The 15,356-nt window shown below is 46.0% G+C and overlaps 7 non-coding genes across 7 annotated transcripts; all 7 read left to right on the top strand.

The window, feature by feature from the left end:
* Window positions 1-96: 96 nt before the first annotated feature.
* LOC130351219 (U2 spliceosomal RNA) lies at window positions 97-287 on the top strand. Its single transcript, XR_008887967.1, has one exon. It is a non-coding gene; the product is annotated as a U2 spliceosomal RNA (small nuclear RNA).
* A 2,094-nt stretch (window positions 288-2,381) lies between these two features.
* Window positions 2,382-2,572, top strand: LOC130351218 (U2 spliceosomal RNA). The gene has a single exon (XR_008887966.1). It is a non-coding gene; the product is annotated as a U2 spliceosomal RNA (small nuclear RNA).
* Window positions 2,573-4,667: 2,095 nt separating this feature from the next.
* LOC130351217 (U2 spliceosomal RNA) lies at window positions 4,668-4,858 on the top strand. The gene has a single exon (XR_008887965.1). It is a non-coding gene; the product is annotated as a U2 spliceosomal RNA (small nuclear RNA).
* A 2,099-nt stretch (window positions 4,859-6,957) lies between these two features.
* Window positions 6,958-7,148, top strand: LOC130351215 (U2 spliceosomal RNA). The gene has a single exon (XR_008887964.1). It is a non-coding gene; the product is annotated as a U2 spliceosomal RNA (small nuclear RNA).
* A 2,090-nt stretch (window positions 7,149-9,238) lies between these two features.
* LOC130351214 (U2 spliceosomal RNA) lies at window positions 9,239-9,429 on the top strand. The gene has a single exon (XR_008887963.1). It is a non-coding gene; the product is annotated as a U2 spliceosomal RNA (small nuclear RNA).
* Window positions 9,430-11,521: 2,092 nt separating this feature from the next.
* Window positions 11,522-11,712, top strand: LOC130351213 (U2 spliceosomal RNA). The gene has a single exon (XR_008887962.1). It is a non-coding gene; the product is annotated as a U2 spliceosomal RNA (small nuclear RNA).
* Window positions 11,713-13,817: 2,105 nt separating this feature from the next.
* Window positions 13,818-14,008, top strand: LOC130351212 (U2 spliceosomal RNA). The gene has a single exon (XR_008887961.1). It is a non-coding gene; the product is annotated as a U2 spliceosomal RNA (small nuclear RNA).
* Window positions 14,009-15,356: the final 1,348 nt, after the last annotated feature.

Genomic DNA, 15,356 nt, shown 5'->3' with positions numbered 1-15,356 from the left:
AGAGTGTGCATGGAAAATTGTCTGGCAGCCTCCCTGACAGCAAGCAGTGATAGTGCCCATGAAGGGGACCTTGTTGGGCCCGCCCCTTTCACGGTTATCGCTTCTCGGCCTTTTGGCTAAGATCAAGTGTAGTATCTGTTCTTATCAGTTTAATATCTGATACGTCCCCTATCTGGGGACCATATATTAAATGGATTTTTGAGAACGGGGGCCGATTTCGAAGCTTGCTTCCGTCGCCCTATGCATTGACCCGATATGGCAGTATCTTCGGGTACAGTGCACCACCCCCTTACAGGGTTAAAAAGAAAGATTCCTACTTTCATTGCTACCTGCTTGCTGGCTAGCCAGCTAGCCAGCCCTGTGGGCCTTGCTGCTGCTGCAGCCAAAAAACAAAAGGTGGTGCTGCTGCTGCTTCTGCTGCTTCTGCTTCTGCTTGTGTCTGGCCCCTGTTGGAGCGTCCAGGCACAGGACTTCTGCTGCTGCTGACTAAATGGCCTCCTTAATTGGATCATTTGAGTAGCCAGCACACCTGTGCAGGTAGGGCATGACATGATAGGCAGCTGCCTTGATAGCGGGTGGGTGCTGAATGTTCCTAATTGACAAAATAAGATTAATGCTTATGAAGAAATATAAAATCTCATCCCTTCCCCAATATCGCGCCACACCCCTACCCCTTAATTCCCTGGTTGAACGTGATGGACATATGTCTTTTTTCGACCGTACTAACTATGTAACTATGTAACATAACATGGGGGGGGGGGGGGGGGGGTCTCCTGGCTGTTCACACAGGTGTGTCATTGCTGTACATTGACCATGCATTGCTTCTGTGGTATTGCAAAGGCAAAGACAAATGCTTCCAGCCATCCATTGCACTAATGGATTGGTCATCAGCTGGCTGTCTATGTCCCGCATCAATATAGACCAAAGTACAGAGGGTTAGGCTATGCTATTGTGCACCTACCTGATGCATCAGAAGGTGCGAGGCCCTTGCTAAATTCTGTGCACAGACTTTGAGATCTATGCTTTAGACTGTATCTAAACCTGCTCCAACATGGACTGACATTCTGGCCTACTTTCAGCCGATGCGACTTGTCTGTCGCTGAACAGTCGCTTTTTATGTATTCAGCACCTATGTATAATGTTGTAAAAATGCTCTAGAAGCTAAAGTCGCAGAAATGTCACACATATTTGGCCTGCAACTTTCTGTGTGACAAATTCAGACAGGAAAAATCAGTATAAATCCTTAGAAAATTATCCCCCAGTGTCTCCATCTGCTGGCGGTATTGAATAAGCATTGCTGCACTGATGGGGTATGCATTAGACGAAAAAAAAGAAGAAAAAGAAGAATAATACGCCCAGAAAAGAGGCGGAAAGGAGAAAAACGTAAAAAAACGTGAAAAAAAAGTAAGAGGAAGAGAAGGGAAAAAAAGGTGGAAATGGGTTTAAAAGTGATTTCGGCGGAGAAATATATATATATATATATATATATATATATATATATATATATATGCGCACACACACACATAGATATAAACGTATTCTCCGTTGAGATATTGCAGCCGCTGCTGTGTCCAGGCCCAGGAGCCTTAGCACTGTGCTGTGATGTCACTCAATACCACTGACATCACTAGGTGTAAACAACATCTCTCCTTTGCTGTGTATTTGACTATGGAGCTGTTTGGTGATGTCGTCTATTACGGCCTTCATAGAAGCAACAGGAGATTGTTGCATCCATCTTGAACCCTCAGAACTACAGTGCTATGATGTCACTCACTTCCACAGGCCTTGCAGAGTGTAAACAACAACAACCCAGCTTTGTTGTGTATGTAACCAAAGGGATTTGTGATGTCACCTAGAACCTTCACAGCAGCGACAGCTTTATGAGGAGCATCAGCACTGCTCTGCCTGAGCAGAACCATCACCGCCATAGGTTGTCAAATAACCCGGATTTAACCCACACAGGTAAGTCCAATGGGGTGCAGGCATGTCCTCTATGCTTACAGCTTCCCGTGGGTGTTGGTTTGATACCGTTTGGGGACAGCCAAGGAGGCATCTGCAGGCAACAAAGGTAGGTGTGTGCTTGTGTGTGTGTTTCCTATGCAGATCCTAAGCCCAGTGTCACATGCAAGTAGGAGGAGTAAGAAGGGTTCCTGGCAAATCCGGGTTATGGATTGCATTTAAAAAGGCCCCGTGGGAGTGCAATGGGCCCCTGTCTTGCTGCTTAGCAATAATGGTATGGGTTTAGGTTCTGCTGTGTGTACTGGTGGTTGACTGCCCCCCAGCCCAGAGTGTGCATGGAAAATTGTCTGGCAGCCTCCCTGACAGCAAGCAGTGATAGTGCCCATGAAGGGGACCTTGTTGGGCCCGCCCCTTTCACGGTTATCGCTTCTCGGCCTTTTGGCTAAGATCAAGTGTAGTATCTGTTCTTATCAGTTTAATATCTGATACGTCCCCTATCTGGGGACCATATATTAAATGGATTTTTGAGAACGGGGGCCGATTTCGAAGCTTGCTTCCGTCGCCCTATGCATTGACCCGATATGGCAGTATCTTCGGGTACAGTGCACCACCCCCTTACAGGGTTAAAAAGAAAGATTCCTACTTTCATTGCTACCTGCTTGCTGGCTAGCCAGCTAGCCAGCCCTGTGGGCCTTGCTGCTGCTGCAGCCAAAAAACAAAAGGTGGTGCTGCTGCTGCTTCTGCTGCTTCTGCTTCTGCTTGTGTCTGGCCCCTGTTGGAGCGTCCAGGCACAGGACTTCTGCTGCTGCTGACTAAATGGCCTCCTTAATTGGATCATTTGAGTAGCCAGCACACCTGTGCAGGTAGGGCATGACATGATAGGCAGCTGCCTTGATAGCGGGTGGGTGCTGAATGTTCCTAATTGACAAAATAAGATTAATGCTTATGAAGAAATATAAAATCTCATCCCTTCCCCAATATCGCGCCACACCCCTACCCCTTAATTCCCTGGTTGAACGTGATGGACATATGTCTTTTTTCGACCGTACTAACTATGTAACTATGTAACATAACATGGGGGGGGGGGGGGGTCTCCTGGCTGTTCACACAGGTGTGTCATTGCTGTACATTGACCATGCATTGCTTCTGTGGTATTGCAAAGGCAAAGACAAATGCTTCCAGCCATCCATTGCACTAATGGATTGGTCATCAGCTGGCTGTCTATGTCCCGCATCAATATAGACCAAAGTACAGAGGGTTAGGCTATGCTATTGTGCACCTACCTGATGCATCAGAAGGTGCGAGGCCCTTGCTAAATTCTGTGCACAGACTTTGAGATCTATGCTTTAGACTGTATCTAAACCTGCTCCAACATGGACTGACATTCTGGCCTACTTTCAGCCGATGCGACTTGTCTGTCGCTGAACAGTCGCTTTTTATGTATTCAGCACCTATGTATAATGTTGTAAAAATGCTCTAGAAGCTAAAGTCGCAGAAATGTCACACATATTTGGCCTGCAACTTTCTGTGCGACAAATTCAGACAGGAAAAATCAGTATAAATCCTTAGAAAATTATCCCCCAGTGTCTCCATCTGCTGGCGGTATTGAATAAGCATTGCTGCACTGATGGGGTATGCATTAGACGAAAAAAAAGAAGAAAAAGAAGAATAATACGCCCAGAAAAGAGGCGAAAAGGAGAAAAACGTAAAAAAACGTGAAAAAAAAGTAAGAGGAAGAGAAGGGAAAAAAAGGTGGAAATGGGTTTAAAAGTGATTTCGGCGGAGAAATATATATATATATATATATATATATATATATATATATATATATATGCGCACACACACACATAGATATAAACGTATTCTCCGTTGAGATATTGCAGCCGCTGCTGTGTCCAGGCCCAGGAGCCTTAGCACTGTGCTGTGATGTCACTCAATACCACTGACATCACTAGGTGTAAACAACATCTCTCCTTTGCTGTGTATGTGACTATGGAGCTGTTTGGTGATGTCGTCTATTACGGCCTTCATAGAAGCAACAGGAGATTGTTGCATCCATCTTGAACCCTCAGAACTACAGTGCTATGATGTCACTCACTTCCACAGGCCTTGCAGAGTGTAAACAACAACAACCCAGCTTTGTTGTGTATGTAACCATAGGGATTTGTGATGTCACCTAGAACCTTCACAGCAGCGACAGCTTTATGAGGAGCATCAGCACTGCTCTGCCTGAGCAGAACCATCACCGCCATAGGTTGTCAAATAACCCGGATTTAACCCACACAGGTAAGTCCAATGGGGTGCAGGCATGTCCTCTATGCTTACAGCTTCCCGTGGGTGTTGGTTTGATACCGTTTGGGGACAGCCAAGGAGGCATCTGCAGGCAACAAAGGTAGGTGTGTGCTTGTTGTGTGTGTGTTTCCTATGCAGATCCTAAGCCCAGTGTCACATGCAAGTAGGAGGAGTAAGAAGGGTTCCTGGCAAATCCGGGTTATGGATTGCATTTAAAAAGGCCCCGTGGGAGTGCAATGGGCCCCTGTCTTGCTGCTTAGCAATAATGGTATGGGTTTAGGTTCTGCTGTGTGTACTGGTGGTTGACTGCCCCCCAGCCCAGAGTGTGCATGGAAAATTGTCTGGCAGCCTCCCTGACAGCAAGCAGTGATAGTGCCCATGAAGGGGACCTTGTTGGGCCCGCCCCTTTCACGGTTATCGCTTCTCGGCCTTTTGGCTAAGATCAAGTGTAGTATCTGTTCTTATCAGTTTAATATCTGATACGTCCCCTATCTGGGGACCATATATTAAATGGATTTTTGAGAACGGGGGCCGATTTCGAAGCTTGCTTCCGTCGCCCTATGCATTGACCCGATATGGCAGTATCTTCGGGTACAGTGCACCACCCCCTTACAGGGTTAAAAAGAAAGATTCCTACTTTCATTGCTACCTGCTTGCTGGCTAGCCAGCTAGCCAGCCCTGTGGGCCTTGCTGCTGCTGCAGCCAAAAAACAAAAGGTGGTGCTGCTGCTGCTTCTGCTGCTTCTGCTTCTGCTTGTGTCTGGCCCCTGTTGGAGCGTCCAGGCACAGGACTTCTGCTGCTGCTGACTAAATGGCCTCCTTAATTGGATCATTTGAGTAGCCAGCACACCTGTGCAGGTAGGGCATGACATGATAGGCAGCTGCCTTGATAGCGGGTGGGTGCTGAATGTTCCTAATTGACAAAATAAGATTAATGCTTATGAAGAAATATAAAATCTCATCCCTTCCCCAATATCGCGCCACACCCCTACCCCTTAATTCCCTGGTTGAACGTGATGGACATATGTCTTTTTTCGACCGTACTAACTATGTAACTATGTAACATAACATGGGGGGGGGGGGGGGGGGTCTCCTGGCTGTTCACACAGGTGTGTCATTGCTGTACATTGACCATGCATTGCTTCTGTGGTATTGCAAAGGCAAAGACAAATGCTTCCAGCCATCCATTGCACTAATGGATTGGTCATCAGCTGGCTGTCTATGTCCCGCATCAATATAGACCAAAGTACAGAGGGTTAGGCTATGCTATTGTGCACCTACCTGATGCATCAGAAGGTGCGAGGCCCTTGCTAAATTCTGTGCACAGACTTTGAGATCTATGCTTTAGACTGTATCTAAACCTGCTCCAACATGGACTGACATTCTGGCCTACTTTCAGCCGATGCGACTTGTCTGTCGCTGAACAGTCGCTTTTTATGTATTCAGCACCTATGTATAATGTTGTAAAAATGCTCTAGAAGCTAAAGTCGCAGAAATGTCACACATATTTGGCCTGCAACTTTCTGTGCGACAAATTCAGACAGGAAAAATCAGTATAAATCCTTAGAAAATTATCCCCCAGTGTCTCCATCTGCTGGCGGTATTGAATAAGCATTGCTGCACTGATGGGGTATGCATTAGACGAAAAAAAAGAAGAAAAAGAAGAATAATACGCCCAGAAAAGAGGCGAAAAGGAGAAAAACGTAAAAAAACGTGAAAAAAAAGTAAGAGGAAGAGAAGGGAAAAAAAGGTGGAAATGGGTTTAAAAGTGATTTCGGCGGAGATATATATATATATATATATATATATATATATATATATATATATATATATATGCGCACACACACACATAGATATAAACGTATTCTCCGTTGAGATATTGCAGCCGCTGCTGTGTCCAGGCCCAGGAGCCTTAGCACTGTGCTGTGATGTCACTCAATACCACTGACATCACTAGGTGTAAACAACATCTCTCCTTTGCTGTGTATGTGACTATGGAGCTGTTTGGTGATGTCGTCTATTACGGCCTTCATAGAAGCAACAGGAGATTGTTGCATCCATCTTGAACCCTCAGAACTACAGTGCTATGATGTCACTCACTTCCACAGGCCTTGCAGAGTGTAAACAACAACAACCCAGCTTTGTTGTGTATGTAACCAAAGGGATTTGTGATGTCACCTAGAACCTTCACAGCAGCGACAGCTTTATGAGGAGCATCAGCACTGCTCTGCCTGAGCAGAACCATCACCGCCATAGGTTGTCAAATAACCCGGATTTAACCCACACAGGTAAGTCCAATGGGGTGCAGGCATGTCCTCTATGCTTACAGCTTCCCGTGGGTGTTGGTTTGATACCGTTTGGGGACAGCCAAGGAGGCATCTGCAGGCAACAAAGGTAGGTGTGTGCTTGTGTGTGTGTTTCCTATGCAGATCCTAAGCCCAGTGTCACATGCAAGTAGGAGGAGTAAGAAGGGTTCCTGGCAAATCCGGGTTATGGATTGCATTTAAAAAGGCCCCGTGGGAGTGCAATGGGCCCCTGTCTTGCTGCTTAGCAATAATGGTATGGGTTTAGGTTCTGCTGTGTGTACTGGTGGTTGACTGCCCCCCAGCCCAGAGTGTGCATGGAAAATTGTCTGGCAGCCTCCCTGACAGCAAGCAGTGATAGTGCCCATGAAGGGGACCTTGTTGGGCCCGCCCCTTTCACGGTTATCGCTTCTCGGCCTTTTGGCTAAGATCAAGTGTAGTATCTGTTCTTATCAGTTTAATATCTGATACGTCCCCTATCTGGGGACCATATATTAAATGGATTTTTGAGAACGGGGGCCGATTTCGAAGCTTGCTTCCGTCGCCCTATGCATTGACCCGATATGGCAGTATCTTCGGGTACAGTGCACCACCCCCTTACAGGGTTAAAAAGAAAGATTCCTACTTTCATTGCTACCTGCTTGCTGGCTAGCCAGCTAGCCAGCCCTGTGGGCCTTGCTGCTGCTGCAGCCAAAAAACAAAAGGTGGTGCTGCTGCTGCTTCTGCTGCTTCTGCTTCTGCTTGTGTCTGGCCCCTGTTGGAGCGTCCAGGCACAGGACTTCTGCTGCTGCTGACTAAATGGCCTCCTTAATTGGATCATTTGAGTAGCCAGCACACCTGTGCAGGTAGGGCATGACATGATAGGCAGCTGCCTTGATAGCGGGTGGGTGCTGAATGTTCCTAATTGACAAAATAAGATTAATGCTTATGAAGAAATATAAAATCTCATCCCTTCCCCAATATCGCGCCACACCCCTACCCCTTAATTCCCTGGTTGAACGTGATGGACATATGTCTTTTTTCGACCGTACTAACTATGTAACTATGTAACATAACATGGGGGGGGGGGGGTCTCCTGGCTGTTCACACAGGTGTGTCATTGCTGTACATTGACCATGCATTGCTTCTGTGGTATTGCAAAGGCAAAGACAAATGCTTCCAGCCATCCATTGCACTAATGGATTGGTCATCAGCTGGCTGTCTATGTCCCGCATCAATATAGACCAAAGTACAGAGGGTTAGGCTATGCTATTGTGCACCTACCTGATGCATCAGAAGGTGCGAGGCCCTTGCTAAATTCTGTGCACAGACTTTGAGATCTATGCTTTAGACTGTATCTAAACCTGCTCCAACATGGACTGACATTCTGGCCTACTTTCAGCCGATGCGACTTGTCTGTCGCTGAACAGTCGCTTTTTATGTATTCAGCACCTATGTATAATGTTGTAAAAATGCTCTAGAAGCTAAAGTCGCAGAAATGTCACACATATTTGGCCTGCAACTTTCTGTGCGACAAATTCAGACAGGAAAAATCAGTATAAATCCTTAGAAAATTATCCCCCAGTGTCTCCATCTGCTGGCGGTATTGAATAAGCATTGCTGCACTGATGGGGTATGCATTAGACGAAAAAAAAGAAGAAAAAGAAGAATAATACGCCCAGAAAAGAGGCGAAAAGGAGAAAAACGTAAAAAAACGTGAAAAAAAAGTAAGAGGAAGAGAAGGGAAAAAAAGGTGGAAATGGGTTTAAAAGTGATTTCGGCGGAGAAATATATATATATATATATATATATATATATATATATATATATATATGCGCACACACACACATAGATATAAACGTATTCTCCGTTGAGATATTGCAGCCGCTGCTGTGTCCAGGCCCAGGAGCCTTAGCACTGTGCTGTGATGTCACTCAATACCACTGACATCACTAGGTGTAAACAACATCTCTCCTTTGCTGTGTATGTGACTATGGAGCTGTTTGGTGATGTCGTCTATTACGGCCTTCATAGAAGCAACAGGAGATTGTTGCATCCATCTTGAACCCTCAGAACTACAGTGCTATGATGTCACTCACTTCCACAGGCCTTGCAGAGTGTAAACAACAACAACCCAGCTTTGTTGTGTATGTAACCAAAGGGATTTGTGATGTCACCTAGAACCTTCACAGCAGCGACAGCTTTATGAGGAGCATCAGCACTGCTCTGCCTGAGCAGAACCATCACCGCCATAGGTTGTCAAATAACCCGGATTTAACCCACACAGGTAAGTCCAATGGGGTGCAGGCATGTCCTCTATGCTTACAGCTTCCCGTGGGTGTTGGTTTGATACCGTTTGGGGACAGCCAAGGAGGCATCTGCAGGCAACAAAGGTAGGTGTGTGCTTGTGTGTGTGTTTCCTATGCAGATCCTAAGCCCAGTGTCACATGCAAGTAGGAGGAGTAAGAAGGGTTCCTGGCAAATCCGGGTTATGGATTGCATTTAAAAAGGCCCCGTGGGAGTGCAATGGGCCCCTGTCTTGCTGCTTAGCAATAATGGTATGGGTTTAGGTTCTGCTGTGTGTACTGGTGGTTGACTGCCCCCCAGCCCAGAGTGTGCATGGAAAATTGTCTGGCAGCCTCCCTGACAGCAAGCAGTGATAGTGCCCATGAAGGGGACCTTGTTGGGCCCGCCCCTTTCACGGTTATCGCTTCTCGGCCTTTTGGCTAAGATCAAGTGTAGTATCTGTTCTTATCAGTTTAATATCTGATACGTCCCCTATCTGGGGACCATATATTAAATGGATTTTTGAGAACGGGGGCCGATTTCGAAGCTTGCTTCCGTCGCCCTATGCATTGACCCGATATGGCAGTATCTTCGGGTACAGTGCACCACCCCCTTACAGGGTTAAAAAGAAAGATTCCTACTTTCATTGCTACCTGCTTGCTGGCTAGCCAGCTAGCCAGCCCTGTGGGCCTTGCTGCTGCTGCAGCCAAAAAACAAAAGGTGGTGCTGCTGCTGCTTCTGCTGCTTCTGCTTCTGCTTGTGTCTGGCCCCTGTTGGAGCGTCCAGGCACAGGACTTCTGCTGCTGCTGACTAAATGGCCTCCTTAATTGGATCATTTGAGTAGCCAGCACACCTGTGCAGGTAGGGCATGACATGATAGGCAGCTGCCTTGATAGCGGGTGGGTGCTGAATGTTCCTAATTGACAAAATAAGATTAATGCTTATGAAGAAATATAAAATCTCATCCCTTCCCCAATATCGCGCCACACCCCTACCCCTTAATTCCCTGGTTGAACGTGATGGACATATGTCTTTTTTCGACCGTACTAACTATGTAACTATGTAACATAACATGGGGGGGGGGGGGGGTCTCCTGGCTGTTCACACAGGTGTGTCATTGCTGTACATTGACCATGCATTGCTTCTGTGGTATTGCAAAGGCAAAGACAAATGCTTCCAGCCATCCATTGCACTAATGGATTGGTCATCAGCTGGCTGTCTATGTCCCGCATCAATATAGACCAAAGTACAGAGGGTTAGGCTATGCTATTGTGCACCTACCTGATGCATCAGAAGGTGCGAGGCCCTTGCTAAATTCTGTGCACAGACTTTGAGATCTATGCTTTAGACTGTATCTAAACCTGCTCCAACATGGACTGACATTCTGGCCTACTTTCAGCCGATGCGACTTGTCTGTCGCTGAACAGTCGCTTTTTATGTATTCAGCACCTATGTATAATGTTGTAAAAATGCTCTAGAAGCTAAAGTCGCAGAAATGTCACACATATTTGGCCTGCAACTTTCTGTGCGACAAATTCAGACAGGAAAAATCAGTATAAATCCTTAGAAAATTATCCCCCAGTGTCTCCATCTGCTGGCGGTATTGAATAAGCATTGCTGCACTGATGGGGTATGCATTAGACGAAAAAAAAGAAGAAAAAGAAGAATAATACGCCCAGAAAAGAGGCGAAAAGGAGAAAAACGTAAAAAAACGTGAAAAAAAAGTAAGAGGAAGAGAAGGGAAAAAAAGGTGGAAATGGGTTTAAAAGTGATTTCGGCGGAGAAATATATATATATATATATATATATATATATATATATATATATATATGCGCACACACACACATAGATATAAACGTATTCTCCGTTGAGATATTGCAGCCGCTGCTGTGTCCAGGCCCAGGAGCCTTAGCACTGTGCTGTGATGTCACTCAATACCACTGACATCACTAGGTGTAAACAACATCTCTCCTTTGCTGTGTATGTGACTATGGAGCTGTTTGGTGATGTCGTCTATTACGGCCTTCATAGAAGCAACAGGAGATTGTTGCATCCATCTTGAACCCTCAGAACTACAGTGCTATGATGTCACTCACTTCCACAGGCCTTGCAGAGTGTAAACAACAACAACCCAGCTTTGTTGTGTATGTAACCAAAGGGATTTGTGATGTCACCTAGAACCTTCACAGCAGCGACAGCTTTATGAGGAGCATCAGCACTGCTCTGCCTGAGCAGAACCATCACCGCCATAGGTTGTCAAATAACCCGGATTTAACCCACACAGGTAAGTCCAATGGGGTGCAGGCATGTCCTCTATGCTTACAGCTTCCCGTGGGTGTTGGTTTGATACCGTTTGGGGACAGCCAAGGAGGCATCTGCAGGCAACAAAGGTAGGTGTGTGCTTGTGTGTGTGTTTCCTATGCAGATCCTAAGCCCAGTGTCACATGCAAGTAGGAGGAGTAAGAAGGGTTCCTGGCAAATCCGGGTTATGGATTGCATTTAAAAAGGCCCCGTGGGAGTGCAATGGGCCCCTGTCTTGCTGCTTAGCAATAATGGTATGGGTTTAGGTTCTGCTGTGTGTACTGGTGGTTGACTGCCCCCCAGCCCAGAGTGTGCATGGAAAATTGTCTGGCAGCCTCCCTGACAGCAAGCAGTGATAGTGCCCATGAAGGGGACCTTGTTGGGCCCGCCCCTTTCACGGTTATCGCTTCTCGGCCTTTTGGCTAAGATCAAGTGTAGTATCTGTTCTTATCAGTTTAATATCTGATACGTCCCCTATCTGGGGACCATATATTAAATGGATTTTTGAGAACGGGGGCCGATTTCGAAGCTTGCTTCCGTCGCCCTATGCATTGACCCGATATGGCAGTATCTTCGGGTACAGTGCACCACCCCCTTACAGGGTTAAAAAGAAAGATTCCTACTTTCATTGCTACCTGCTTGCTGGCTAGCCAGCTAGCCAGCCCTGTGGGCCTTGCTGCTGCTGCAGCCAAAAAACAAAAGGTGGTGCTGCTGCTGCTTCTGCTGCTTCTGCTTCTGCTTCTGCTTGTGTCTGGCCCCTGTTGGAGCGTCCAGGCACAGGACTTCTGCTGCTGCTGACTAAATGGCCTCCTTAATTGGATCATTTGAGTAGCCAGCACACCTGTGCAGGTAGGGCATGACATGATAGGCAGCTGCCTTGATAGCGGGTGGGTGCTGAATGTTCCTAATTGACAAAATAAGATTAATGCTTATGAAGAAATATAAAATCTCATCCCTTCCCCAATATCGCGCCACACCCCTACCCCTTAATTCCCTGGTTGAACGTGATGGACATATGTCTTTTTTCGACCGTACTAACTATGTAACTATGTAACATAACATGGGGGGGGGGGGGGGGGTCTCCTGGCTGTTCACACAGGTGTGTCATTGCTGTACATTGACCATGCATTGCTTCTGTGGTATTGCAAAGGCAAAGACAAATGCTTCCAGCCATCCATTGCACTAATGGATTGGTCATCAGCTGGCTGTCTATGTCCCGCATCAATATAGACCAAAGTACAGAGGGTTAGGCTATGCTATTGTGCACCTACCTGATGCATCAGAAGGTGCGAGGCCCTTGCTAAATTCTGTGCACAGACTTTGAGATCTATGCTTTAGACTGTATCTAAACCTGCTCCAACATGGACTGACATTCTGGCCTACTTTCAGCCGATGCGACTTGTCTGTCGCTGAACAGTCGCTTTTTATGTATTCAGCACCTATGTATAATGTTGTAAAAATGCTCTAGAAGCTAAAGTCGCAGAAATGTCACACATATTTGGCCTGCAACTTTCTGTGCGACAAATTCAGACAGGAAAAATCAGTATAAATCCTTAGAAAATTATCCCCCAGTGTCTCCATCTGCTGGCGGTATTGAATAAGCATTGCTGCACTGATGGGGTATGCATTAGACGAAAAAAAAGAAGAAAAAGAAGAATAATACGCCCAGAAAAGAGGCGAAAAGGAGAAAAACGTAAAAAAACGTGAAAAAAAAGTAAGAGGAAGAGAAGGGAAAAAAAGGTGGAAATGGGTTTAAAAGTGATTTCGGCGGAGAAATATATATATATATATATATTATATATATATATATATATATATATGCGCACACACACACATAGATATAAACGTATTCTCCGTTGAGATATTGCAGCCGCTGCTGTGTCCAGGCCCAGGAGCCTTAGCACTGTGCTGTGATGTCACTCAATACCACTGACATCACTAGGTGTAAACAACATCTCTCCTTTGCTGTGTATGTGACTATGGAGCTGTTTGGTGATGTCGTCTATTACGGCCTTCATAGAAGCAACAGGAGATTGTTGCATCCATCTTGAACCCTCAGAACTACAGTGCTATGATGTCACTCACTTCCACAGGCCTTGCAGAGTGTAAACAACAACAACCCAGCTTTGTTGTGTATGTAACCAAAGGGATTTGTGATGTCACCTAGAACCTTCACAGCAGCGACAGCTTTATGAGGAGCATCAGCACTGCTCTGCCTGAGCAGAACCATCACCGCCATAGGTTGTCAAATAACCCGGATTTAACCCACACAGGTAAGTCCAATGGGGTGCAGGCATGTCCTCTATGCTTACAGCTTCCCGTGGGTGTTGGTTTGATACCGTTTGGGGACAGCCAAGGAGGCATCTGCAGGCAACAAAGGTAGGTGTGTGCTTGTGTGTGTGTTTCCTATGCAGATCCTAAGCCCAGTGTCACATGCAAGTAGGAGGAGTAAGAAGGGTTCCTGGCAATGGCAAATCCGGGTTATGGATTGCATTTAAAAAGGCCCCGTGGGAGTGCAATGGGCCCCTGTCTTGCTGCTTAGCAATAATGGTATGGGTTTAGGTTCTGCTGTGTGTACTGGTGGTTGACTGCCCCCCAGCCCAGAGTGTGCATGGAAAATTGTCTGGCAGCCTCCCTGACAGCAAGCAGTGATAGTGCCCATGAAGGGGACCTTGTTGGGCCCGCCCCTTTCACGGTTATCGCTTCTCGGCCTTTTGGCTAAGATCAAGTGTAGTATCTGTTCTTATCAGTTTAATATCTGATACGTCCCCTATCTGGGGACCATATATTAAATGGATTTTTGAGAACGGGGGCCGATTTCGAAGCTTGCTTCCGTCGCCCTATGCATTGACCCGATATGGCAGTATCTTCGGGTACAGTGCACCACCCCCTTACAGGGTTAAAAAGAAAGATTCCTACTTTCATTGCTACCTGCTTGCTGGCTAGCCAGCTAGCCAGCCCTGTGGGCCTTGCTGCTGCTGCAGCCAAAAAACAAAAGGTGGTGCTGCTGCTGCTTCTGCTGCTTCTGCTTGTGTCTGGCCCCTGTTGGAGCGTCCAGGCACAGGACTTCTGCTGCTGCTGACTAAATGGCCTCCTTAATTGGATCATTTGAGTAGCCAGCACACCTGTGCAGGTAGGGCATGACATGATAGGCAGCTGCCTTGATAGCGGGTGGGTGCTGAATGTTCCTAATTGACAAAATAAGATTAATGCTTATGAAGAAATATAAAATCTCATCCCTTCCCCAATATCGCGCCACACCCCTACCCCTTAATTCCCTGGTTGAACGTGATGGACATATGTCTTTTTTCGACCGTACTAACTATGTAACTATGTAACATAACATGGGGGGGGGGGGGGGGTCTCCTGGCTGTTCACACAGGTGTGTCATTGCTGTACATTGACCATGCATTGCTTCTGTGGTATTGCAAAGGCAAAGACAAATGCTTCCAGCCATCCATTGCACTAATGGATTGGTCATCAGCTGGCTGTCTATGTCCCGCATCAATATAGACCAAAGTACAGAGGGTTAGGCTATGCTATTGTGCACCTACCTGATGCATCAGAAGGTGCGAGGCCCTTGCTAAATTCTGTGCACAGACTTTGAGATCTATGCTTTAGACTGTATCTAAACCTGCTCCAACATGGACTGACATTCTGGCCTACTTTCAGCCGATGCGACTTGTCTGTCGCTGAACAGTCGCTTTTTATGTATTCAGCACCTATGTATAATGTTGTAAAAATGCTCTAGAAGCTAAAGTCGCAGAAATGTCACACATATTTGGCCTGCAACTTTCTGTGCGACAAATTCAGACAGGAAAAATCAGTATAAATCCTTAGAAAATTATCCCCCAGTGTCTCCATCTGCTGGCGGTATTGAATAAGCATTGCTGCACTGATGGGGTATGCATTAGACGAAAAAAAAGAAGAAAAAGAAGAATAATACGCCCAGAAAAGAGGCGAAAAGGAGAAAAACGTAAAAAAACGTGAAAAAAAAGTAAGAGGAAGAGAAGGGAAAAAAAGGTGGAAATGGGTTTAAAAGTGATTTCGGCGGAGAAATATATATATATATATATATATATATATATATATATATATATATATGCGCACACACACACATAGATATAAACGTATTCTCCGTTGAGATATTGCAGCCGCTGCTGTGTCCAGGCCCAGGAGCCTTAGCACTGTGCTGTGATGTCACTCAATACCACTGACATCACTAGGTGTAAACAAC

This window comes from Hyla sarda, unplaced genomic scaffold (assembly GCF_029499605.1).
Source record: "Hyla sarda isolate aHylSar1 unplaced genomic scaffold, aHylSar1.hap1 scaffold_964, whole genome shotgun sequence".
Lineage (NCBI taxonomy): Eukaryota > Metazoa > Chordata > Amphibia > Anura > Hylidae > Hyla > Hyla sarda.
This window is presented reverse-complemented; position numbering and strand designations above follow the sequence as displayed.